The sequence below is a fragment of the Bos grunniens genome, chromosome 10 (assembly GCF_055505025.1).
Source record: "Bos grunniens cultivar Pamir isolate PY7600 chromosome 10, Bosgru_T2T1.0, whole genome shotgun sequence".
Classification (NCBI taxonomy): Eukaryota; Metazoa; Chordata; class Mammalia; order Artiodactyla; family Bovidae; genus Bos; species Bos grunniens.
The window spans coordinates 66,295,942-66,322,578 of record NC_141174.1 but is presented as its reverse complement, the minus strand read 5'-3'; the positions used below and the strand labels follow the sequence as shown (position 1 = coordinate 66,322,578).

The 26,637-nt window shown below is 42.4% G+C and overlaps 1 protein-coding gene and 1 pseudogene across 30 annotated transcripts in view; one reads left to right on the top strand and one right to left on the bottom strand.

Moving 5' to 3' along the window:
• Positions 1–26,637, top strand: part of MGA (MAX dimerization protein MGA) — a 148,842-nt gene that overhangs the window by 23,012 nt on the left and 99,193 nt on the right. For 20 of the 30 annotated variants that reach the window (XR_015134921.1, XR_015134920.1, XR_015134919.1 and 17 more), the window contains exon 1: positions 24,620–24,738. The exons of 8 other annotated variants lie outside the window; for them this stretch is intronic. The gene's annotated coding sequence lies outside the window, so the exon portion shown is untranslated. Of the gene's footprint in view, positions 1–24,619; positions 25,086–26,637 lie in introns of those variants that run through there. 2 more of the 30 variants (XM_086321776.1, XM_086321775.1) reach the window with 2 other exon arrangements.
• On the bottom strand, positions 525–24,936 carry LOC147364715 (N-terminal kinase-like protein pseudogene; annotated as a pseudogene).

The window sequence follows — 26,637 nt, the reverse complement described above, 5'->3', positions numbered from 1 at the left end:
TTGGCATTTGTTCTGTGTCTTCTTTGATTGTAAACACTTTGAGACAAGGACCATACCTGTTTCACATATCATGGTAGTTTAGTAAGGTGATTTTTGTTGATGATTGCTCAGAGGAGTCTTACTTTCATTAGTCATCCCAGGGTGAGGAAAGTGTTTTCTCTAGGACTGTACTCATAGGACTTTCTGTTGATTCCAGCCAGTCTTTGTTGTTTTCCATGTCTCTGAACTCCTACAGTATTAAATGTCTACACTTCATTTAATACTTCATTTGTGCTATCCGTGGTTCTTTAGTTTTTACCATGTGTTCAGTTCATATCTCTATTAGAAAATAAGTTCCTTGAGGTTGGGAGCCTTGTCATATACTCCTCCCTCCCTCCTTCTGTCCTTAAAATAGGATTTACTGTGGCTCTGATTGTACACATGTGAGGTGTGCCTGGCCAGGCCAGCCTGGCTCACATGGCTTGTATAATACATACATCTCTGGGGCCTGCTCTCTGTAACTGGGAAGTGCCCACCCCAAGGGTTCAGTCCAGCTTCACAAGGTCTTTGGCCACCTTTTTCTCAGTGTGGTTGGCCTCCACCTCCTGCTGATACTCCTTGTGATTCTTCTAGGCTAGCTCAGTCTTTGCCTATCGGCTCTCAGTCTCTAGGTCCTCCCAGTTGTCATCAATACCAAGAGTCTGGTCTTGGCTGGGCACCAGCTCTTGATGTGCTGACAGGGCAGCAAAGGGATCACCTTTGTCTCTAAGCTCTGGTCTACCCCAGTTATACTCACTGGCCAGCTGTGCATCCTCAGGGACAGCTCTGGGAGATGTGCTCCTGCCAACTTTGCTCCCATGAGCCCTCAGCTTCCCAACTGTTTCAGTCTGACTCTGGGGATCTGTGGCTGGATTGTTGCTCTGCCCAGCCCAGGCAGAGTACTGTACTGTACTTGGTACTCAGTACTGTAGCAGTCTTGCTTGGTCGACACACATTTGATCTCCTACTCGAAGCCGCCCCAGGCTTCGTCCTCCCAGCACTGCTGTCCTCTTCTGTATCCTTGCCCTCCTCTTTTGTGTCTCCCAGTGGCCTGAGGTCGTGGGTATGGCAGGCACGGGGTGGGGTCTGGGGCAGGATGTCCCTCAGGCACAAGTCTCTGGGGGAGGTTGGTCTTGGCTTAAGCCATGGGGTATGCGTAGATCAGTATAGAAGTGAGCGACGTGACTCCTGTCATGGCCCAGCCTGTCCAGCTGGCTATGTGAGAAATCCACTTTGGCCAGCTGTGTGGGGTCCTCTGACACAGATTCCAGTTTGGACAGGCAGCTTTGAATGGCCTTGAAGGCCTCATCCTGCGTGGATTTCTCAGAACCCACAGTGAAGCTGCAGAGCACAGGCAGGGAGGATCTTGTGGGCTTAATTGTTCATCGAGTGAAAGTTATGGGTGGCAGTGAAGCCCAAAACACCTGTGACCTGAGATGATGCAAATAGGTCCTTAGTGGCCACCTAGAGGCAGAGGTGAGGCCCCTGTGTCTTGTGCTGGTATTGAAATAGGAGCTGATTTTGCCCAGGCAGATGGTGTTGCAGCTGATGGGGCCCTGTTTGTCCTTGGCCTGCAGCTGCGCAAAGAGCTTCATCAGCTCCACAGTGAGGTTGTCCTTGTTCAGCTTTGGGGCCAGGAGCAGCATGGACTTGACCATCTGCTCCTAGGGATCATGGAGAGTCTATTCCTACAAGGTTGCCACGTAGAAGTATCATAACCAGGGAGAAGCAAACATGCTGTGTCTTATTTCAGGGACTGTTCCTTTCGTTGAAAATGATTTTTAAAAAAATTTATTTTACTTTGTTGTTGTGTGCAGACTTTCTCTAGTTGCAGCGAGCAGGGGCTACTCTTTGTTGCGGTGTGATTGCAGAGGCTTCACTGCCCCACCGGCTGCACCGCCACCACTGGCTTCTCATCGCAGTGGCTTCTCTTGTTGCAGAGCTCAGGCTCTAGGTGCGAGGGCCTCAGTAGTTGCAGCTCATAGGCTTAGTTACTCTGTGGCATGTGGAATCTTCCTGGGCCAGAGATCAAACCTATGTCCCCTGCATTGGCAGGTGGATTCCCATCCACCATACCACCAGGGAAGTGCTTCACTAAAAGTGGCTTATCAAATGTATAATTAAATGCAATTTAGCTTTTATGAGATTTTCTACATTCGTTTTTTTTTTTTTTTTAATTCTTCATCGGAGAGTTCCCTGGTGGTCTAGTGGTTAGGAGTTCAGGCTTTCACTGCCATGGCCTGGGTTCAGTCACTGGTATGGGGACTGAGATCCTGCAAGCTGTGTGGTGGACCAAAAAAAGAGTGTTTCAGACAGGGTTGCTGATAAAAATTTTAGTGCATAAAACCTTTTCTAAATTTCAGGTTGTTTCCCTAAAAGCAATACTTAAGATACATCTTTCTGAGGCAGAGGCGATGAACATTTAAAAGCTATTGATTATAAAAGCTACACATGTTCATTTTAGAACATATGAAGAATACAGAAATAGATGATAATTAAAGTCAGCTGTAATCTTGCAATGCTGTGATAACCAGTGCTTTAACATTTTGGTGAATTCCTTTCTAGAGATATCTATCTATCTGTGTATCTTATGCATTTAAAAAACCAATTGGAGTGGGTAGTGGGTCTTTTCCAAAGAGATTATACTGTTTTATAAATATTTCCATAGGCAAAGTATGCTAATTTTCTGCACACTTGACAGGATTAGGGATGCATTCATTCATCATTCACTGACTAAATGAATGCTTGTTTAGAGTGAAACTCTCATGGGATCACACAGAGGCCAGGCCTGAGAGACTAACACTTTCATTTTCATTTGTCTCCATACCTACAGTTAATCTCCTATCATTTTTTTCCTTGAATTTAATTAGGTTTTTGACCCATTAGTCCTCTAGAATTATACCTGTGACTGTCTGTCTCCACATTGTTAGTCTAGTGGTCATTCCTCATTTCACATGATCTGTCAGCAGTTTTGCCACAGTTGATTACTTCCCTGTTCTTGAAACCATTTTTCCATTTGCTTCCAGGACATCACATTCTCCTAGTTCTCTTCCTATATCAGGGTCTGTCCTCCTTGGTGTTTCCTAGTTCCTCCTAATCTTCCTACCTCTCGGTGTTAGAATGCTCCAGGGCTCATATCTTGGTCATTCCCTTTAAAAAAAACTTTGTGGGAGTTCCGTGGTGGCTTTAGGATTCCAGGCTTTTATTGCCATAGCCTGGATTCAGTCAGGAAACTGAATACTACAAGTCCTGTGGCACAGCCAAAAAACCCAACTTTATTTCCTGGTCTCATTTAGTCTCTTACACTGCTGCTGCTGCTAAGTCGCTGCAGTCGTGTCCATCTCTGTGCGACCCCATAGACGGCAGCCCACCAGGCTCCTCCATCCATGGGATTTTCCAGGCAAGAACACTGGAGTGGGGTGCCATCGCCTTCTCCGAGTCTCTTACACTGATGACTTCCAAATTTATAGGTCTAGCTTTTGCCTTTTCTCTGAAATATACACTCATATTCAGTTGTCTACCCAACTGTTAGATATCTAACAGGATTTCAAACTTGACCTGCCCAAAACTGAGCCCTGATCTCCTACTGCCCCCAAATCTCCAACTCCCCTGTCTGCGCTCACCTTCCTCCCAGGAGTGAGCAGTTGTATAGTGGTTATGTTGTGGTTGTCTTGCCTTGGCTTCCTTAATTGCCTATGTGATTAGCTGTAGAAGTGGCTCAGAATCAGACAACAGTTAGGCCTTGGGTTTTGGCATACTCAGCAAAGATGAGTGGAGATACTTAGGGACTTTGGTGGACATTAAGAATCCTCCTCCCTCATTAAACTCTCTGACTTCATTTTCTATTATTGTTCCTCTATATCCCTTCTCTTCAGTCCTAATGTCTCCTTGCTATCCCTTTATCCCCCAAACTCCCCGGGAAAGCTCCTGTCTGAGGACCTTCTCCTTTTGCCCTCAATCTTTCCCAGCATCAGGGTCTTTTCCAGTGAATTGGCTCTTTGAATCAGGGGCCAAAGTATTGAAGTTTCAGCATCAGTCCTTCTAATGAATATTCAGGGTTGATTTCCTTTAGGATTCACCTGTTTGATCTCCTTGCAGTCCAAGGGACTCCCAATAGTTTTCTCCAGCATCACAATTCAAAAGCATCAATTATTAGGTGCTCAGCCTTCTTTATGGTCCAACTCACGTCTGTACATGACTACTGGAAAAACCATAGCTTTCTCTTGTGGCTCAGTTGGTAAAGAATCCACCTGCAATGCGGGAGACCTGGGTTTGATCCCTGGGTTGGGAAGATCTCCTGGAGAAGGGAAAGGCTACCCACTCCTGTTTTCTGGCCTAGAGAATTCCATGGACTATAGAGTCTATGGGGTCACAAAGAGTCGGACACGACTGAGTGACTTTCACTTTGACTAGCCGGACTTTTATTGGCAAAGTTCCTGCTTTTTGATACTCTGTCTAGGTTTGTCATAGCTTTCCTTCAAAGGAGCAGTTCAGTTCAGCTGAGTTGCTCAGTCGTGTCTGACTCTTGGCGACTCAATGGATTGCAGCACGCCAGGCCTCCCTATTCATCACCAACTCCTGCAGTTTACTCAAACTCATGTCCATTGTGTTGGTGATACCATCCATCTCATCCTCTGTCATCCCCTTCTCCTCCCGCCTTCAATCTTTCCCAGCATAAGGGTCGAAAACAAAGACTGTGTAGAGACCATAGAGTTTAGGAAATCATAGGCATATGGTTCGTTCCTTAGGACTTGGGAATGGAAGAGACCTCACAAAGTGTGTTTAGCTGAAGAGATAAAAGGAGAGGGGGAATGCTGCAGAGGATCAACATGTAGGTAATTTGCAAAAGATGAGAATTAAGTAAAGGAGATTAAGAAGGAAGTCAATGGTAGAAGAATAAGGAGAGGGGGACACAGTAGAGCCCAGGGGTGAAGCAAGTTTTAGGAAGGGTTAAGTGGTCAGTGGTGTCAGATACCTTAGGTTAAAAGCCAAAAACTGAAGGATAAGAACTGAAGAGTGGTTATTGAGTTTGGCCACTAGGAATTCATTGGTGACCTTTAATAAGAAACGTTTTAGTGGAGTGATGAAAGTGTAGTACAGGTGCCTTCAGTTGTAGACTCTAAATGTTTATTAGTGAAAGGATGAGGGAAAGTGGGTCACAGCTTGTGGGACAAATAGAGTTGAGAGAAAAAAGATTTTTTTTTTTAAGAAGGGAAGACTTGAACATATTTATAGAATGAGGAGATGGAGTTAGAGGAAAGGCAGATATTGTGGGTGAGAAAAAGGAGTTAACTGAAGATTCTACAGAAGGTTGGGGGTTTTAGTCTTAAGAGTTTCAGTGGGGATTAGTTTTAGAAAGAAGAAATACATTTTCCTTTATGATGGATAGGAAGGAGATAAGAATGGTTGAAGACAAAGGAGTAGGAGAGAGAGGAGAAAATTTGTAGGCGATGGTACCTGATCGTCGCTTTTAGCTATGGGATTTATAATGAGAACAGCTTAGGTTTTTCATGATGTAAAAGAGCATAAATGCTTACCTTGCTTGTTTCATAGACTTGGTGTGAGTTAAAAATGAAATGAATATATGTTAAAATGCTTTAGAAACTTAAAATGCTGTACAAATCTGTAGCCTATTGTTAGTAGTCAAGTGTTGGAGAAAGCCATTTGCTTTGTATAGACTATATAGTTTACTATATCAAAATACTCCAGATAGCAAGAAGGTATAGAGGATTCTGGTGTGTTTGGACCATAATGTTTGGTTCCTGTGTCTTTATCTTGTAAAGAAACCTTTCCAAATATAAATCAGGCATGCATTTTATTAAGTACTGCTGCTGACATTAGCACCTGAAATCATTTAAAATGCTGACAGTGGGAATAATTAAGGGAAAATGTGTGGGAAGAGATCTGCTTAGAAACAAAGTGAATTTTCTGTAGTTTAAGTTTGGCTTGAGATGGCAGTAATTCTACATTCTCATGTGTATCTTCAGCTAGTTCACTTCTCATAACTTTTGAAAAACTAAACTTCAAGTTTATTTATGAATTTTTAATAATTTAGTGCTGCAGACTGATGAATGTTTAGCTCTTTTCTTTTCCATGTGTCCTCATGACACATAGGCATAGTCCTTTTTAAAATCATGTATAGGGAGTTTATCATATGGTACTTAGTAAAAAAAAAAATACAAAAGTTTTTCTTTTTGTAAAAAAAAAAGTGTTTTCTTAGCACTCTAGATTCTTTTAGAATTTTCATTACTTTGCCCTTGCTTATCATCAGTCCTAGTTTTCTGTTTATGATTTATGGTGTTGAGGACGACTGGAGAAAATCATGTAATTGAACTAATTGTTTCATTACTCATACATGCTGCTTAGTCTAATTTGGTCCTTGAGTTTTGGTTAATTACCATGAATGTTTCATGGGCTATTGACTCATACTCATTCTCTCTAGAGAAGTGCATGATGATGTTTCATTTTGTACCCTTATGCATTTATTCAAATATATTTGAGTGTATGCTGTGTGCTGGCCAGCGTGTTAAAGAGTAGAAAAATTCAGGAGGGAGACAGTAACAGTGTCAAATACAGTACATTGGTATATAAGAAAAAAAAAAAAAAAGACAGGAAATATACTCATTTGGTGACTAAGAAGTCATGGTGACCTTAAAAGCAGTTTCAGTAGGGGGCTAAGGGTGGAATCCCCCTCACAGTTGGTGGAAGAGTAAATGGCAGGTGATAAAAGAGGCGGGGAAGAAGAGGATAGAGAGAGGCAAAGGGGAAGGAGCAAGAGGTTGTGGACCTGGAACTGTGGTGTTGTGGTCAGGTTCAGAGAATGGGTACAAATCTGAAGTTGCTGCTGAGATATTTAAACGTCCAACCATAGGCTCTGGGTTGGAGGAATCAGGATTTGAGGGACAAGAGGTTTCTGTAAAGTAAGTAAATTAAATAGAGTAAGTAAAGTCTGAGTAAGATTTTTGTGAGCTCTTGGAGTAATCGAGGGAGAGCAGTTTCAAATGATGGTGTGATTCAGGATAAAGAGCTGAAAATAGATGGTTAATATAGAGTTGAGCTAAGAATCCTTGGAACTGAAGAGGTCTGTGCATTCTAGTGGACATTAATTGGATGGATAATCTTCATGGACACTGAAATCTCCCAAAATTGTAATAGGAAACTTAGTAGAGAAGATTACTTGGAACTGGGCTCCTACGTTTTCAGTGAAGGAGGTATAACTAAGGGATCAGAAGATGCTAGTGATGAGGAGAAGATATATCTTGAATGTGGGGCCATGACGGAGGGTGATCATGATCTGGAAGCTTCAGTAGAAAGGCAAGTGAATGGCAATCACTTCTGGCTGTGTGGAGATACAGATCACAGTGAAAAGAGAGAACTGTGAGAAAATCTTTATATTCCATTTATAGTTATCATAAAATATTGACTTTATTCCCTGTGCCATACCATATATCCTTCTAGTTTAATTATTTTATACATAGTAGTTTATACCTCTTAATTCTCAACCCCTACTTTATTCCTTCACATAGATAAGCACTAGTTTGTGCTCTGTATCTATGAGACTGTTTTTTTTTTGTTGTTGTTGTTGTTATATTCACTAGTTTTATTTTTTAGATTCCACATATAAGTGAATATAAGTATTTGTCTTTCTGTGTCTGATTTACTTAGCATAATCCTCTCCAAAGTCCATCAATATTGCTGTAAATGGCAAAGTTTCATTCTTTTTTTATGGCTGAGTAGTATTGTGTGTATGTGTGTGTGTATAACTTTTTCAGCATGTATGTATGTGTGTGTTTGTGTGAAGATATATCACATCTTCTTTATCCATTCATTCCATATTTTGGCAATTGTTAATAATGCTGCTGTGAACATGGGGGTGCATGTTATCTTTTTGAATTAGTGTCGTTTTGTTTTTTTTTTTGTTTTTGGATATATTCCCAGGAGTGGAATTGCTGGGTCATATGAAAGTTCTGTTTTTTAAATTATTTGAGGAACTTGCATTATCAAGTCTGTGTGTGCGTGCATGTATAGTTGCTCAGTCATGTATGACTCTGTGATCCCATGGACTGTGTCCCGCCAGGTTCCTCTGTCCATGGGCTTTCCCAAGCAAGAATACCAGAGTGGGTTGCCATTTCCTTCTCTAGGGGATCTTCCCGACCCAGAGATTGAACCCACATCTCTTGTGTCTCCTAATTGCAAGCAGATTCTTTACCACTGCACCACCTGGGAAGCCCCTATGGGGTCTGTAGGAAAAGCTAATTTACAAGGCTATTCACTGTTCATTAATAGTTGTTTAGGGCAGTTCTTCTCATTCACAAAAATTTTAGCTCAGAAAATTACAGTAAAATGTTACCACTGCTAAGCCTACTACTTAGTGGTAGGGCAAATCAGGATATTCGTCTTCTATTTCTGACAAAAATTCCTGAACTCAAAGATAGTAAAGTCCATGAGAGGGAAGTTAATCACTGACACTACTAGTTGAATAAAATAAGATATTCAGTTATTTTCTGCAAAGTACCTTCTCATGAATAATGCAGTGAATAACTATAGGCTTTAAACTTCCTAAATTTTCATAAACTTTGTAAATTTGTCCAATTAAGCCCTTTTCTGCCCACGTGTATTTTTACCCTATTGGTTGTAATGCATCCTAGCAGATTCTACTTCAGTTCCGTTCAGTCGCTCAGTCGTGTCTGACTCTTTGCGACCCCATGAATCGCAGCACGCCAGGCCTCCCTGTCCATCACCAACTCCTGGAGTTCACTCAGACTCAGGTCCATTGAGTCGGTGATGCCATCCAGCCATCTCATCCTCTGTCGTCCTCTTTTCCTCCTGCCCCCAATCCCTCCCAGCATCAGTCTTTTCCAATGAGTCAACTCTTCGCATGAGGTGGCCAAAGTACTGGAGTTTCAGCTTTAGCATCATTCCTTCCAAAGAACACCCAGGGCTGATCTCCTTTAGAATGGACTGGTTGGATCTCCTTGCAGTCCAAGGGACTCTCAAGAGTCTTCTCCAACACCACAGTTCAAATGCATCTATTCTTTGGTGTTCAGCTTTCTTCACAGTCCAGCTCTCACATCCATACATGACCACAGGAAAAACCATAGCCTTGACTAGACGGACCTTTGTTGGCAAAGTAATGTCTCTCCTTTTCAATATGCTGTCTAGGTTGGTCATAATTTTCCTTCCAAGGAGTAAGTCGGAGAAGGCAATGGCACCCCACTCTAGTACTTTTGCCTAGAAAACCCCATGGACGGAGAAGCCTGGTAGGCTGCAGTCCATGGGGTCCCTAAGAGTCGGACATGGACATGGCTGAGCAACTTCACTTTCACTTTTCACTTTCATGCATTGGAGAAGGAAATGGCAACCCACTCCAGTGTTCTTGCCTGGAGAATCCCAGGGACGGGAAGCCTGGTGGGCTGCCGGCTATGGGGTCGCACAGAGTCGGACACGACTGAAGCGACTTAGCAGCAGCAGCAAGGAGTAAGTGTCTTTTAATTTCATGGCTGCAGTCACCATCTGCAGTGATTTTGGAGCCCCCAAAAATAAAGTCTGACACTGTTTCCACTGTTTCCCCATCTATTTGGCATGAAGTGATGGGACCAGATGCCATGATCTTAGTTTTGTGAATGTTGAGCTTTAAGCCAACCTTTTCACTCTCCTCTTTCACTTTCATTAAGAGGCTTTTTAGGTCCTCTTCACTTTCTGCCATAAGGGTGGTGTCATCTGCATATCTGAGGTTATTGATATATTTCTCACAGCAAGCTTGATTCCAGCTGTGCTTCTTCCAGCCCAGTGTTTCTCATGATGTACTCTGCATAGAAGTTAAATAAGCAGGGTGACAATATACAGCCTCAACGTACTCCTTTCCTATTTGAAACCAGTCTGTTGTTCCATGTCCAGTTCTAACTTGCTTCCTGACCTGCATATAGGTTTCTCAAGAGGCAGGTCAGGTGGTCTGGTATTCCCATCTCTTTCAGAATTTTCCACAGTTTATCGTGATCCACAGAGTCAAAGGCTTTGGCATAGTCAATAAGGCAGAAATAGATGTTTTTCTGGAACTCTCTTGCTTTTTCCATGATCCAGCGGATGTTGGCAATTTGATCTCTGGTTCCTCTGCCTTTTCTAAAACCAGCTCGAACATCTGGAAGTTCACGGTTCACGTATTGCTGAAGCCTGGCTTGGAGAATTTTGAGCATTACTTTACTAGCGTGTGAGATGAGTGCAATTGTGCGGTAGTCTGAGCATTCTTTGGCATTGCCTTTCTTTGGGATTGGAATGAAAAACTGACCTTTTCCAGTCCTGTGGCCACTGCTGAGTTTCCCAAATTTGCTGGCATATTGAGTGCAGCACTTTCACAGCAGCATCTTCCAGGATTTGAAATAGCTCAACTGGAATTCCATCACCTCCACTAGCTTTGTTTGTAGTGATGTTTTCTAAGGCCCACTTGACTTCCTATTCCAGGATGTCTGGCTCTAGGTGGGTGATCACACCATCGTCATTATCTTGGTCGTGAAGCTCTTGTTTTGTACAGTTCTTCTGTGTATTCTTGCCACCTCTTCTTAATATCTTCTGCTTCTGTTAGGTCCATACCATTTCTGTCCTTTATCGACCCCATCTTTGCATGAAATGTTCCCTTGGTATCTCTAATTTTCTTGAAGAGATCTCTCGTGTTTCCCATTCTGTTGTTTTCCTCTATTTCTTTGCATTGATCGCTGTGGAGGGCTTTCTTATCTCTTCTTGCTATTTTTTGGAACTCTGCATTCAGATGCTTATACCTTTCCTTTTCTCCTTTGCTTTTCGCTTCTCTTCTTTTCACAGCTATTTGTAAGGCCTCCCCAGACAGCCATTTTGCTTTTTTGCATTTCTTTTCCATGGGGATGGTCTTGATCCCTGTCTCCTATACAATGTCACAAACCTCAGTCCATAGTTCATCAGGCACTCTATCAGATCTAGTCCCTTAAATCTATTTCTCTTCAGGTTGCACTAAATTAGTGTTTGGGAAGTTTCTTTGAAAATATTCTTGTCTATATGCAGATTATTCATACAGGCTAATTATCTGACTCATCAAGAGCCAAGGAAAGGACTCAAAATCATTTGCCTTGATATTGTATGGTTGTTTTTTAATTAATGAATGAAATAGTTTTTTGTTGATGTTGAAATCAAATGTCTTCAGCTCCTTGAACTACTATTTTTGCCAAAAGGTTTATAATCTCAAATTTATTTTCTATAGACACATTTCTTTGACTGCTATAGTTATAAGTTGATTTAATTAACTCACCATTGAAAAGGCTTTCCTTGTGGCTAACAAATGAGCCACTCACAAGCTTATTTTGGTTCCATCCTCATTTTTATTTTTGTGAAGAAAATCAGCTGTGAAGAGATCCTCTTTTTAAGTTTTCTAATTTTTCTGATTGTGTTTTCCCATGAGTTGGAAATACTGTGATGACTGCTTATTCTGGTTCTATTGATGTATTTTGTATTCTTTCAGCACAGCTGTAGTATCATTGCATAATCAACCTAATGCTTTGTTAATCTAGTTTGATAACAAAATTATCTAGACTTCATTGTATCTTAAAAGTATGATATTTGAAGCTCAGTTTTATCTTCTTGTTTTGACTTAGGGTATGCACTAGTAATATAAAATACAACACATACGGATAAATGTAGTGCCTGAAAAGCTGTTGTCATTATTGCTTTATTGTAATTTGTGGTGCTCTGAGCAGCATTGCAAAACCATTAGACTGCCTTATATGATCTCTTAGAAATGCTGAAGTCTTGCATGCTGTCTTAGGGTTTTGCATATTGTCTTACAGTGTTCCTTCATGAACTTCTTAAAAGTCTGTGGTCTTGTAATTAAGAAGTTGAGATCTAAGATGTTCCTGCTGCTGCTAAGTCAACTTCAGTCGTGTCTGACTCTGTGTGACCCCATAGATGGCAGCCCATCAGGCTCCCCCGTCCCTGGGATTCTCCAGGCAAGAACACTGGAGTGGGTTGCCATTTCCTCCTCCAATGCATGAAAGTGAAAAAATGAAAGTGAAGTGGCTCAGTCCTATCCGACTCTTAGGGACCCCATGGACTGCAGCCCACCAGGCTCCTCCACCCATGGGATTTTCCAGGCAAGAGTCCTGGAGTAGGGTGCCATTGCCATGTTCCTGAGCTATGTTTAATTCTACATGTCCAAAATCAATGCTGTTGTCATTGACTCTATCCCACTTTATTCTTATCCCTTTCACTATGCCTCCAAATCCAATCATCTGTCTCTTGTTTATTAATCCATTGATTTTGCAAATATGTGAATGCCTGATTTATATTTAGCACCAGGCCTAAGTATGTAATGATATACAAAGCAAACACAGTTACTCTGTTCTTTTAAAGGTTATTCAGTAGTATAGCAATTTAAAAGTGTGAACTTTGGGTTCAAATTTTTCTCGTTACTGCTTTATGACCTAGAGCAAATTACTTAACCTCTCTGTACCTCAGTTTCATCTTTGAAGTTGAGAGAATTCTTGCTTCATTGGTTATTGGAATTAAATGAGTTAATATACGTAAAATGCTCAGTAAATGTTAGCTTTTATTATTTGTGGAGGAAATAGACATTATATGGTCACAAGTAAGTGATCACACATATTGATAAGTGTTATGAAGTAACAGAACAAGATATTTTGAGAGAATTTAGAGTTGGCAGTAGGGATACCATTGAGATAGTGGCATTTATACAGACTTGAAAGATAAATAAATGTTAACTGAGGGTTTGTGAGGACTAGAAGCATTTCAGGCAAAAAGAAAAGGTGATGCAAAGGCCTCAGAAAGGGTTAGGGTTAGGAGCATTTGATGAACAGAAGGTTGTTTTGTCTGGAGTATGGTATATTATATGGAGACTGCTGCTACTGCTACTGCTAAGTCGCTTCAGTGGTGTCTCTGTGCGACCCCATAGACGGCAGCCCATCAGGCTCCCCCGTCCCTGGGATTCTCCAGGCAAGAACACTGGAGTTGGTTGCCATTTCCTTCTCCAGTGCATGAAAGTGAAAAGTCAAAGTGAAGTCGTTCAGGCGTGTCTGACTCTTAGGAGCCTACCAGGCTCCTCTGTCCATGAGATTTTCCAGGCAAGAGTCCTGAAGTGGGGTCCCATCGCCTTCTCTGTGGGGAGACTGACGTGAATGCAAAGATCTGTAGGTCATATTAAGGAGTTTGGATTTTATTCTGACTGAAATGAAAAGCTAATGGAAGATCATAAATGGCAGAGTTGACATGAACTGATTTATGTTTAGAAAGTGCCGCTTGCTGCTGTGTGGAGAGTAGACTAGGGAAGAGCTAGAATGAGCACCTAGAGATCAGTCTATTGAAAAAAAGAAGCCATTGCAGTGGCTCTGGGAAGAGCTGTTGTTATTTAGGACTAGGGTGGCAGTAGCGGAGGTGGAATGAAATGTGTGGATTTAAAGTGTTTTAAATTGAGTGCCTGTACCACCCTTATGGCAGAAAGTGAAGAAGAAACTAAAAAGCCTCTTGATGAAAGTGAAAGTGGAGAGTGAAAAAGTTGGCTTAGAGCTCAACATTCAGAAAACAAAGATAAAAAAAAAAAAAACAAAGATCATGGCATCCGGTCCCACCACTTCATGGGAAATAGATGGGGAAACAGTGGAAACAGTGTCAGACTTTATTTTTCTGGGCTCCAAAATCACTACAAATGGTGACTGCAGCCATGAAATAAAAAGACGCGTACTCCTTGGAAGGAAAGTTATGACCAACCTAGATAGCATATTCAAAAGCAGAGACATTACTTTGCCAACAAAGGTTCGTCTAGTCAAGGCTATGGTTTTTCCTGTGGTCATGTATGGATGTGAGAGTTGGACTGTGAAGAAGGCTGAGCGCTGAAGAATTGATGCTTTTGAACTGTGGTGTTGGAGAAGACTTGAGAGTCCCTTGGACTGCAAGGAGATCCAACCAGTCCATTCTAAAGGAGATCAGCCCTGGGTGTTTTTTGGAAGGAATGATGCTAAAGCTGAAACTCCAGTACTTTGACTACCTCATGGGAAGAGTTGACTCATTGGAAAAAACTCTGATGTTGGGAGGGATTGGGGGGAGGAGGAGAAGGGGATGACAGAGGATGAGATGGCTGGATGGCATCACTGACTAGATGGACGTGAGTCTGGGTGAACTCCAGGAGTTGGTGATGGACAGGGAGGCCTGGCGTGCTGTGATTCATGGGGTCGCAAAGAGTCGGACACCACTGAGCGACTGATCTGAACTGAACAACTAGGCTTGCCTAGTAGCTCAGATGGTAGGAGCATCCACTTGCAGTGCAGGAGACCCGAGTTCAATCCTTGGGTTGGGAAGATCCCCTGGAGAAGGAAATTGCAACTCACTCCAGTAATCTTGCCTGGAGAATTCCATGGACAGAGGAGCCTGGCTGGCGACAGTCCATGGGGTGGCAAAGAGTTGGACATGACTGGGCGACTAACACACACTCAAAAGTGCTAGGCACTGTAATTGAAACTGAGGGTACAATGTTGAGGTTAAAAAGGATACAATTTCTAATTTAGTCAGTTTGTGGGGGTGGTGGGATAGGGGAAGAAATAAGACAATGAAATAATTATACAATTAAGTATAAAAATTAGAACTGTGTTAAGTTCTAGTAAGGGCAGTTATGTGGTGCTTTTTGAGATCATATCATGATCAGTAAGTCAGGGATGTTGAAACAACAGGAAAATTTGGTGATTGGCTAGACCTTTGGGCAGGTAGGGAAGAGGCAAGTGTCAAGAATTGAGTTTCTGATGTGAGCAAGTATGTAGGTGTATATAGAGAGAAGTCTGATTAGCTTCTAGTCTTGTCATCTTCCACATGGTCTTAACCAGTGGCCAGAAGTAGTTTTCTTAAAATATGTGAATTTGAGTATTTCATATATCTTCTTATAATCCCTTGAATGACAGTTTTTAGGTTCTCAGTTTCTTTAGTAGAGCATTTTAACATTGAATAGCAACAGGCAGAATCCCACATTATACATTTTTGTCTTTTGTTTCTTACAAGATGAATTTCCACCTCTTATTTGCTAGGTAATATGAAATATGGCCCCTTTGCTTTTTCTAGACCTATAATTCTCCATAGATCACAGACTTTTTTAATTGTAGCCATATTACAGTACTTGTGCCCCCTGAAATGTATTCCCTCTTCTGTCTTTACACAGGCTGCTTTCTGTCTGAAGTACTATTCTTCTGTACCCACTATGCCTGCTGCTCTTTCATACCTTGTTAATTTCTAGTCATTCTTCACTTTTTCTGGGAGTTCTTTTCTAACCTCCGTCGTCTGGTTTTGTTGTTCAGTTGCTCAGTCATGTCCGACTCTTTGTAACCCCATGGACTGCAGCATGCCAGGTTTCCCTGCTTTAACTATCTCCCTGAGTTTGCTCAAACTCAGTGTCCATTGAGTTGATGATGTCATCCAGCCATCTCATCCTCTGTCGGCCCCTTCTCTCCTGCCCTCAACCTTTCCCAGTATTAGGGTCTTTTCCAATAAGTAGTTCTTCGCATCAGGTGGCCAAAGTATGGAGTTTCAGCTTTAACATCAGTCCTTCCAATGAAATATTCAGGACTGATTTCCTTTAGGATTGACTGGTTTGATCTCCTTGCAGTCCAGGGAACTCTCAAGGGTCTTCTCCAGCACCACAGTTCGAAAGCATAATTCTTCTGCACTCAGCCTTCTTTACCGTCTAACTCTCACATCCATACATGACCACTGGAAAAACCATAGCTTTGATTTAGTCTGATTTAGCTATCCTTCATTTGTGCTTCTGTTTTCTCCCTGGACAGAAAGGCATAAAACAATAGCTTTATTTTTTGCTGTCATTATTGATTATCTGATAATTGATTGCAAGCTCTTAAGAGCAGAAATCACGTCTTGTTTTTGTGATCTGTGTATGGTAAATACACAAAAAATGTTTGGAGGAGTTAATGAATTCTATTTTATGTCAGGTACCTTTGCACAAACTATTTTCTAATTAGGATACGTTTCCTCCTTTGCTTTGTCGACTTCTAGACATCCTTTATTTAACCCTAAGTCTTCCATGATACTTCAGTGACAGTTTCTTCATTCCCTGTGCTTCTCTAGTTTTTCTTTTGTACACCCCTGATAAATGTTTGGCAGTACAGAGTAGGGATCTAAATGTTTGAATGAGTGAATCATGAGCATCGTGGAGTTATAGACTGGATAAATATTTCCCCAGTGTCCAATCCATTTCTTGGGGTAGGTTACGTCTACACGGTACTAATTGTACTTGTTGCATTGATCTTCATTATTTTATAAAGACATCCCTATCTCCAAATTCTAAATAGTTTATTGTAGTTCTCTTTACTGACTATATAGCTACTGCCTTCATTGTTTTTCTTTTCTCTCCCATTAATTTTATTTTTCCTTCAGGAACGAGCTCAAAAGTCCTCTCTTCTTTGTAACCTTTTAGAATCCCTAGACTGTGTGCATTCCTATGGTGTTCCTAGAAGGATTTTTCCAAACTGCCAAAAATAACTTTGCAATATTATTATCCTGTCTTTTCATCTAGAACTCCAGGGGACTTATTTTTATTCATTCTTCTATCCCTGGTTCGGTGCCTTGCACATAGTTGGTGCTTAACACATATTTCTTAACCGATTATATTCTTATTTAGAGACTGTTGGGTGGCAATAATCTGGAATGAAAAATATCAGGTCTGTGTGTGATCTCTACAATCTATATATAGATAATTTGGATAATGTACTGTGTTCAGCTTGCTTGAATAATCTTTATATTCTGTATTTCAATACATCCTTTTCCTTTCATTTAATAGGTATTCCCTGCCCTCCAGTGGTTAGATCACAGCTAACATTCTTAGTAAGGGTAAAGATTATACAATCCTTTTTCAATGTTTGTTTTAAAGTTATATTTAAAATCTCAGATTTACTTCTCAGATAAACAAGTTTGTTTTTTTTTTTTTTAACCCCACTGTTTTTCCCTTGGATCATCGAAAAAACAAGAGAGTTCCAGAAAAACATCTATTTTTGTTTTATTGACTATGCCAAAACCTTTTGACTGTGTGGATCACAATAAACTGTGGAAAACTCTGAAAGAGATGGGAATACCAGACCACCTGACCTGCCTCTTGAGAAACCTATATGCAGGTCAGGAAGCAACAATTAGAACTGGCCATGGAACAACAGACTGGTTTCAAATAGGAAAGGAGTACGTCAAGGCTGTATATTGTCACCCTTATTTAACTTCTATGCAGGGTACATAATGAGAAACGCTGGGCTGGAAGAACCACAAGCTGGAATCAAGATTGCTGTGAGAAATATCAATAACCTCAGATATGCAGATGACACCACCCTTATGGCAGAAAGTGAAGAACTAAAGATCCTCTTGATGAAAGTGAAAGAGGAGAGTGAAAGAGTTGGTGCTCAGCATTGAGAACACTAAGATCATGGCATCTAGTTCCATCACTTCATGGCAGATAGATGGGGAAACAGTGTCAGACTTTATATTTTTGGGCTCCAAAATCACTGCAGATGGTGACTGCAGCCATGAAATTAAAAGACACTCCTTGGAAGGAAAGTTATGACCAACTAGACAGCATATTAAAAAGCAGAGACATTAATTTGCTGACAAAGGTCCGTCTAGCCAAGGCTATGGCTTTTCCAGTAGTCATGTACAGATGTGAGAGTTGGACTGTGAAGAAAGCTGAGCACCAAAGAATTGATGCTTTTGAACTGTGGTGTTGGAGAAGACTCTTGAGAGTCCCTTGGACTGCAAGGAGATCCAACCAGTCCATCCTAAAGGAGATCAGTCCTGGGTGTTTATTGGAAGGACTAATGTTGAAGCTGAAACTCCAATCCTTTGGCCACCTGATGCGAAGAATTGACTCATTTGAAAAGACCCTGATGCTGGCAAAGGTTGAGGGCAGGAGTAGAAGGGGATGACAGAGGATTCGATGGTTGGATGGCATCACTGACTCAATGGACATGAGTTTGGGTGGACTCCGGGAGTTGGTGATGAACAGGGAGGCCTGGTGTGCTGCAATCCATGGGGTCGCAGAGAGTCGGACATGACTGAGCAACTGAACTGTTTTTCCCTTATGTCTGATAATGCTTGAAGTGTAGCTTGACCTACCTCTTCTTTTGTTACCATGAGCCACTATGTATCCCACAGTGTTTCTTAAGTATGCATTGATTGACTGGGTGGCTCACTCAGTCTGACCTTGGTGCTTGGTTTCACTGCATTGTTCTCACATATCTCTATCAAGGGTGTAGGATCTTGCCACAGTGGTAAAGGTATCTTGTTTTCAGTAATACTCTCTGCACCCCACTAACACCTACACTCAGAGTAGCCTGCTAATCATGTGCTTGTCCTTTAGTCTGGATTGGGGTGTCTCCTGGCTCTAACATCTTCTTCCCTTCCACTGTTTCTGATGAGGAAAGGCTGACTCTTGACTTCTTGGCAAGGTGATTTATTAACCTGGCCCAGGCCTCTTTTATGTTATTTTTTTCCCCAGAAGACCAAATCTTAGCTATCCAGGGAGCTTGGTGTATGGCTAGCAGTCATTTCTAAACACCTGCTGCAAATTTTCAGTGGTATATCATGAAATAAGGACAGTGGAGTACATTTTTTTCTATCTAAATGTATTAAAAATAAATGACTATTATTCCTCATGAGATACGGTCTCCTTGATTTTTGGTCTTAAAATACCCATTATTTTCGGAATTCCCTGGCAGTCCAGTGGTTAGGACTCTGCACTTCCATTACAGGAGGCCCAGGTTTAATCACTGGTTGGGAAACTAAGATCCCACAAGCCATGAGGAATGGCCCCCTGCAAAAAATAAAAAAAGTCCATTCTTTAAGAAAGAATGGTTAATAGTAGGTGGTATACTTTGTAAGATAAAAATCTGCTTACCTTGTGATAGTCATTTAAATCTTTTGGGGAAATTTTACTGTTTTGTGGTGTACTAGTAGTCTCGGACGGAGAAGGCAATGGCACCCCACTCCAGTACTCTTGCCTGGAAAATCCCATGGACGGAGAAGACTGGTAGGCTGCAGTCCACGGGGTTGCGAAGAGTTGGACACGACTGAGCGACTTCACTTTCACTTTTCACTTTCATGCATTGGAGAAGGAAATGGTAACTCACTACAGTGTTCTTGCCTGGAGAATCCCAGGGACGGGGGAGCCTGGTGGGCTGCCGTCTGTGGGGTCACACACAGTCGGACACGACTGAAGTGACTTAGCAGCAGCAGCAGCAGTAATCTCGGAACCACTATGTTGATCACCATAGCTCATTTCCATGAGGCAGTGTGCCCTTCTTGCAAAGTAAGCATGATTTCTTTCGTATGCATTTGCAGACAAATTTTCAGTGTATTTTTCTGTCATAGATTTCTTGATTTTTGCTTGATTCCAGTCTTGCAGTTTACTGTCTCTCGGTCATCTTCTTTGGCCAGTAGTTCTAGTTTTTGTTTTTGTATGCTCCCATGTGTGTTTTAAATCCCTGTGCTGCTGTAGGCTATAAACTTTTTCCTGTTCTTCTTTTTATGCTTTACTGGATAAGATGTTTCTTCTGAGGGCTCAATACTACATTGAAAATATTTATTGTTTACTTTTCTTTTAGACCTATTCTGTTTTTGCTTTGTAATCCTTCTGAAACTAGTTTTCTTTTTTTCTTTTTCTTTTTTTTTGAAACTAGTTTTCTGAACTTCATTTATTTTTTACTGATTTCTGACATCTCCCTCTTTAAATATTACTAAAGCAAATTCACTGTTATCCTTTCATCTTGAAGATATTTACTGATTTTTTGGTATATGCAGATGGCAGTCTCTGTTATGACTTTTGCTTTTGTTACCAGATGATAAATTATGGAATCACAGTATTTCTCCCAATGCAAAGAATCTGCTTGCCTTTGGTGATTTCCCAGGTAATAGTCAATTAAAAGTCATGCATGCAAAGGCAGTCAACAACTAGTTGGATTTTCCTTCAAAACTGTTCTTACCTCTTGAAGCATCTGCCCTGTCAATAATATTTATCCATTCCTCTCAGGAGAAATTAATTTAAGAGTCAGTGGTACTACAACAAAAACTGTACACTTTTGGAAAATGTTGGCCAAAGTAGGATGTTTGTTTGTTACTATTAATGTGAATATGGTTTAAAGTAGTATGATCCTGTTTTCCAAATCCCAAATTTTTACACAGTAATTCAATATTTGATATTTAGACTTGCCTAGAAAACTGGGACCTATAGTTTCATATTCATTTGTTCAACAAATATGTGTCTGGTCTGTTCCAGGGATTGTGCTAGGCGCTAGAATAAAGCAAACAGTCTAGTGGGCAAAACATTCATTAATGCATAATTTAAAAAATAATTACAGTTGTGGCAGGTGTTGTAAGAAATACATGGTAGTGTGAGAGCACAAAATAGGGAGATATCTGATACTGATGGTTAAGGAAAGTTTCTTGAAGAAGGAGATTTAAATCTAGGCATGAAGGATAAGTAGGTTAGGTTTGAGGGATCTGAGAAGATCTTAGGCAAAGGGTAAGAAATATGATTGTGCAGGCTTAAGATATGGGGCAGCAAGAGGAAATGGTGTTTCTTCATGAACTTTGATAACATTCCACCACATTTGTTTCTCTTTTCCATTCTTACTTTTATTAATAGATATTAAGAGATATTTTCTAAAATATGCTTTTAATCATATTACTGTACTGATTAAGAAAGTTATTTTTTTAGGAGTTTTTTTGGTGTGGACCATTTTTAAAAAGTATTTATTGAATTTGTTACAATATTGGTTCTACTTTCTGTTTTGGTTTTGGCTGTGAGGCATGTGGGATCTTAGCTCCCTGACTGGGGATCGAACCTGCACCCCCTGCATTGGAAGGCAAAGTCTTAACCACTGGACCACCGGGGAAGTCCCTGATTAAGAAACTTTTAAAGCTATTCATTGGATAGATTATTAGAGCTGCTTCAGGGCAGGAGTCCTGCCACTTTTAAGACCCGACACTTTTAAGTTATACATGTTGAGCCAGTTGTACTTTATCTGTATGAGTTGGTTTTAGTTGCAATAATAAATAGTAGGCAAAGATGGAGTTGTATATAAGCTGATATGATCCCTTCTTTTTTTTCTGCCTAGCACATAAGTTTTTAGTGAAACGTGGCTAGTAAAAGTTGTTGTTGTTGTTGTTGTTGTTGTTTTTTGGTTAAAAAACAAAAACAAGCCGCTTTTGCGACCTAGTCTGTATGTAGCTCATATTCTAAGAATAGTCTTTATTGTATTGAAATAAGATATTGTACTGTTCATGGAGTTCTCGAGGCAAGAATAGACCTTGGAAAAGACCTTGCTCCTGGGAGGGATTGAGGGCAGGAGAAGAGGGAACGAGAGGATGTGATGGTTGGATGACATCACTGATTGAATGGACATGAGTTTGAGCAAACCCCGGGAGATCCTGAAGGATAGGGAAGCCTGGCGTGGTGCAGTCCATGGGATTGCAAAGAGTTGGATGCGACTTAGCAACTGAACAACAAGAGAGTATAAACGGGATAGCAACCCAGGAGTTATGAGGGGTGGTGCTGGTCTCATCTGAAGAGTGTCATCATTTTCTCTTTTAGTCATTTGAGGGAGGTATGTCTTCAGTAGAAATTGGAACTGGGAAGGTGGGATCTGAATAGACTGGATAAGGAGTATAGTTTGTCTTGCTGGTGGATTCTGTTTAAGTTGTGCCAACTCTTTGGAGTTCTAGTGCAGACATCTTAACAGTACATGAGTTGCCTGTCTTCTCTCCTCAGCATATACAAGGCACTCAAATATTTGTTGAGTAGGAAAAATGTTCATGTAAATTGATAGGGTTTATGTGTTTATAAAGAATCTTGGTTCAAAACTGTACTTTTTAGCCAGATTTAGCATGCATTCTTTATCCCCACCCCCCTAATACTTGGTAAAATCTCTTTGAAAGCCCAGCAAAGGAAATCCAAGGGAAAGCTTTTGTTTCAGGCTAGATGAATAAAGTGAGTTTAGAGCTCATTTCTCTAACTGAAATGAGAGAACTCCAATAGAAAGGAGCAGGATCTCCTGGCACTTGAAGCTCGGCCCCAGTGATTCAACCACTCGGTCCCAATGATTTAAGTGGATTCAACTTAAACAGAATCCACCAGCAAACCAATGTCACGTGGAAACTCCTGGAATATTCCAGAACTGGGCAGAGATGTAGTCACTGAGTGTTCTTCAACTGAACCACTGAGGTCTGCCTGTGAAACTCACAAGCATCAATTCTTGCAGTTAGTTTGGAATTTTAAAAAGTTGGATTATATAAGCCTTTTAAAGGAAGTCATTCTTATATATGCAAAGAATACACCCAAGGATCCCAGTCTGAGAAACACTGCATTAAACACTGAATGTAAACACAGAGGTTACTTGAAGAAGCCAAAAGAAAAAAGTGGTACTAGCATGATACGATGTTGGGCTTCCCTTGTAGCTCATTTGCTAAAGAATCTGCCTGCAGTGCAGGAAACCTGGGTTTGATCCCTGAGTTGGGAAGATCTTCTGGAGAAGGAAATGGCAACCCACTCCAGTATTCTTGCCTGGAGAATCCCATGGACAGAGGAGTCTGGCAGGCTACAGTCCATGGAGTTAGAAGAGTCAGACACGACATAGTGACTAAAGAGAGAGAGAATGATGTTAAATCAAAAACAGGCCACTAAAATGGTGTGGCAATGTTATTTTTAGATTACATATAAAAACATTTTAATAAGTTCTCAGATTCTTGATAGTACATCTCTAGCTCTTTATAGGTTAGGCAGATTCCACTCTGAAAAAATACAAGTAGTCTACCTCTCCCACCAGGAGATCCAGTGCTGAATCTTGAATTTTTTTAAGTGCCTGGCATTTCATAATGTTTTCTTGGTGTAGGGAGAGAGAAGCAAAAGAAAAACTCCATTCTCCCTCACCACCAAGGTGTCCTCACAGATTCTCCAATGTTAACTTGTTCTTCTGGGGATGCATCTCTGGCTAGACATGGTTGTTAACCAGTCATCGTTCATTTAGACTTTAGGATTAGATGCTTAAATAATAAGTCAACACAAATTTTATTTTTGCTTCAGAAAATGCAAATTTTATAAGAGGAAACCTTAGACTTTTGAGAGGAAGGCATTCTTGGATAAGGTGGGAGATTCTGAAAAGGTGGCTTCCAGGAAAGAGGTTCCTGGAGTCAGGGAAGAGGAGGAAGGTGTGGAAAACTTACTTTTCAGTTTTGCCTAGGATCTTGCATATTATTCTTTTGTTGCACTGGTAATGCTGTGGTTGACAGTGCTTGAATGCGGGGCTTCAGAGCAACTTAAGAAGTCCGTCAACGTTAGCCTGCATGTTTTCCATTCCATACTTATTTCAGCAGTTTCTCCTCATGGTGTGGCGTATCCTCTCAGGAAGAGCAGAAGGAAGAGAAAGAAGACCCTTCCTAATATGCCTGGAGTCCAGCACAGATTAATAAGTCTTGTTGGATAAGCCTCTTCTTCTTGGCTGTTTTCTTGTAATCGCCTCTTTCTCCTTCACAGCGTTTTATATTAAGTCACCTAGCCGGTAATAGGTTCTCAGTATTTGCCAATTCTTCTAAGAGAGTGACAGGAAAGTGGAAACATGGACCACAGTTTATGCTCTCTTACTTCCTACTTCTCTTTTGCCTCTTTTCTCCCACTTTAAACGACTGTCTTTTTACTGGATGTTAGCAGAGAAGAAAGAATGGCTTGTAAGGGGGGTAGGTAAGGGGTACGGAAGAAGATATTTTTGATATTTGGTTGGGAGAAATATCATACCATCAAGTTAATTCAGCAGTTGCTTGAAACATCATACTTTTTTGTTTGTGCCTCATAGCTTAAATATCTCGAACAAACAAAAATTAAAAACGCAGGATCAGGGCATTAACCTTGGATAATACACTCTATCGTGCAAAATTCTCATTTTCACGTTTTACTGTTTTTTATCGACATCTTTCTATCAGGTGAGCTAGTAGCAATTCTTCTTCCCTTCTCACTTGGCACTGAGGTTTTCGGACTCCTCCCTACTTTACTAGTGGTCTTCGGTCGTGGATGTTGCTAAATTGATCACCCGTCTCACAGGATCTTTTCTTCAAGGTTTCCCGACGTCGTGGTCCTCTCCAAGACCACAGCACATTGGGGAGGAAGATCTCAGATTCTTTTGACGGGTTAGTAAAGCCTTGGAGGCTGCGGAATCTCACGTGGGTGGGGCTGGGCGCAGCAGGGGCGGGGCCAGCGAGGAGCCCAAGGGAAAAGGTGGCAGGCACAGATGAGAAAACCCGCGGGCAAAGGTTTCACAGTTTTCACGAAGGCTTCGTGTGCGAGGCTGAGGGAATTGGGATGCCTCCCTCCTGCCTCGCCATTCTTGATTCTGGAAGCTTCAGTAGGCTTTTCTCGGTTGGTGGTACCCGGAAAGGCAGCCGCTTCAGCTCCAGGGGCGGGTCCCAAGGGTCTTGTCGCAGCTCCCGGGCCGTTTGGCCTCCTGGCGTTGGGGGAGGGGCGAGGGAGGTGCTGCTCGCGCCTCCTTTTGCGCTTGCGCGACGGGCTCCGAGCGGGTAGGAGCGCGTGCGCGATGACGTGTACGTCCTATGCGCGCGCAGGCTCTTCAGCTGGAGCGGACACACGGTGTGCGAACCGAACAGAATAACCCGCCCCCAGCGGGATGTGAAGGACTCCGGGTGAGGCCGGCCACGCCCCGCACGGTAACTCTCGGGCCCGGGTGGAGGGCGTCTCCTTAGTACTGGCCGGATTGGAGTTTTCCGAGAGTTTGAAGCTCTTGTGTATTTTTTACGGTGTGAGGAGCGTTCCACTGAGCGATCTTCGCACGCCCCGGCCAGGCCGGGCCTTGCGCGGGGCCGCCTTTGGCGCGCGCCTATGGTCTTCTGAGCGAGGCTGCGCATGTCACCTCGCGCGCGTCCCCGGCCTCACTTCCGCGTCGCGCGGCGAACTCGGAACATCGACGCCAGCCAGAGCGGCCACGAGGCGGGCGGGGTGAGAAGCGCCCATGGCGCAGCCCTGCCCTCGCGTGTGTGGGGTGCTGCACCGCATGGTACGATCCGCGTGACGCCTTCCAGCCAGTCGTGGGGCTTTAGGTCGAGAGCCGTGCTTGTGCGCTTTGCCTTTTAGAGCTCAGGTCTCGGCGTTCCAAAACTCCGAAGGAAACGGTGCTGACCTCGCTTTTCTAAGGAGCTGTGTGCAGCATATTGACACCTGTATAAACCTTTGGTCTAGCATGTAATTTCCTGACAAGTTGTTTGAAGCAAGACCGCGAGTTTAATAAAGAAGGAGGTCGAGGAAGTGAGCTGTATAGGACTGGGAACTTGGTAAACAAAGGACCGGTGGTTCGTAAGTGCAGAAATGAGGGCGGGGAAAACAGGTGGGAAGAGCAGGTGATATTTTCTTTTCCCCTCTGTGGGGCACCCTTTGGCCAGTTCTCTGTGTGGCTTCCCGCCCCTGTTAAATGGTCAAGCTCTGTGCCCTCAGCAGTAGGTGGGTCTGGGATAGAAATACACCGCTCCGAGTACTAGCAATCAAAGTTAAGGAATCTGCTTGCGAGGAGTATAGAAAATTTAGGGATTATTTCAAACTGGGTTGAGAGTGGGAAGTGGTAGTGTCTTGTGAAGATTTTTGTTCCGCCTTCGGAACTCTGGAGATGCCATGCCTCCTCTGGCGACGATGGACGCAGGGAAGGTGAAGGAGTTCTGAAAAGAAGAGTTACTGATGGCAGAACAATGTGAATAACCAAAGCGCTCTTCCTTCTGAGGGAAGACCACTCTCCCAGAGTTCGCGTCGCAGGGGCAGACACGTGGATCAAGAGATCTCTCGAGCCCACCCGCGCGCTGCCTTATGTGTTTTAAAGCACACCAGGCTTCTGCGGCAGAGTCCCTGGCAAATGCTGCCTGCTCTGCCTCTTTTTGGGCACGACGCCGCGGCTAAGGCTGCAGGGAAAGTGCTTGGAGGTGGCGTGACGGCTGCTGGGAAAGAGGGCCGGCCTGGGAGGGCCGGACGGCTGGTTCTGTAGTCGCCACGGTAACCGAATGCGACTGGATCCCGCCGAGTGATCCGCGGGTTCCCGCTGGCGGCACGTGATTTGTCGGTCTCCCCTTCCCCAGAAGTGCTTTCCTTGAGGCATTTTTTCACGTGGTTCTTGGCTAGCTAGCCTCTGTAGTTGAAAAGCGGTGATGTGGGCCCTGGTAGTCGACGGCGACTGCGGTTCTCTGAGACTGGCAGGAGGCCTCTTCGCGCTAGTCCTTGATGCCAGAGAGCTATGTTTCCAGCTGTTGTGTGAGTTGAGTGGGTTGGATGCACCTTCCAGAAAACACATGTTTAGGATTTGAGAAAACTTAGTGCCCTGGGTACCTTGACATACTTAATCCAAGGCAAGGTGGCTATTTGATTGCTGTCCATTTCTGCCATAAAAATTAGTTCTTTAAATTCTACTTAGGCAAGTATTAGGGACTTGCCAGCTTGCTAACCCTGAGTTGTGGTAAAGGGATCATTCCTAGGAATAGAAAATACTTATGAAGCCTGTATTAACGAATGGTATTTGGTGAAAGAAAGGGGTGGGGATGGGCTACTATCTTAGGTAAATGCGACTTCTT